Source organism: Penaeus monodon, chromosome 19 (assembly GCF_015228065.2).
Source record: "Penaeus monodon isolate SGIC_2016 chromosome 19, NSTDA_Pmon_1, whole genome shotgun sequence".
NCBI classification, from domain to species: domain Eukaryota; kingdom Metazoa; phylum Arthropoda; class Malacostraca; order Decapoda; family Penaeidae; genus Penaeus; species Penaeus monodon.
Genome location: NC_051404.1, coordinates 9,068,131 through 9,068,887, shown reverse-complemented (window position 1 = coordinate 9,068,887; position 757 = coordinate 9,068,131).

Genomic DNA, 757 nt, shown 5'->3' with positions numbered 1-757 from the left:
AGCTACTGGCCTCTGGATACATCTAGTGTGGAGATCTAATTCATTATGATTCTCTGTCATAATCTTTATGAATGAGCTGTTTACTTGAAAACAATCGATAAGATTCTTCAACACCATAACACCATTAACTTCTTATTTTCGTGGTATAATAGCCTTGTTAATGATGAACCACGTGCTTATTATGGGTCACCAATAATGTAGACATAGACTACGAAATATGGCCACCTTCTCACACATAATTAAAAACACGGCTTTGCGGAAGGTCAGGCAAAAGAAATGTTTGTCCGAGTTGTGAAGGACAGTGTGTAAAATCACGCAGGTATTTACAACGACTTAGAAGAAGGCAATGAGGCCGTAAAGGAAATGGATCGTTAAATGTAAACTGGAGACTACATTGTCTGAAGGAGTCGTGTCACAGTAGCATTGTCTTGGGTCTCTGCGAAAATGGGGACGTGTTTGTGGTTAAGTTGATAATTGTTTATTAGTATCTGTAAGGACATAATGCCTGATTGCTTTAGCAGTATTATTACGCTGAGTGCTTGTTCAATTTTACTGTGGACATTGAGTTGGTTAGCAGGTGCATTTATTTTTAAAGTTTGTTAAGAGCAAGTTTTTGACAAAGGTTAACAGGTATGAGCCTATTGTTTTATGAAATTGCATGTAAATGTTTGTAACTTCCAAGCAACTTGAGAGTAAGTGGTGTGGAGTAGGCTAGGTAAATACCTCCTTGTGTACGTAAGATCACACGCAATAGCTG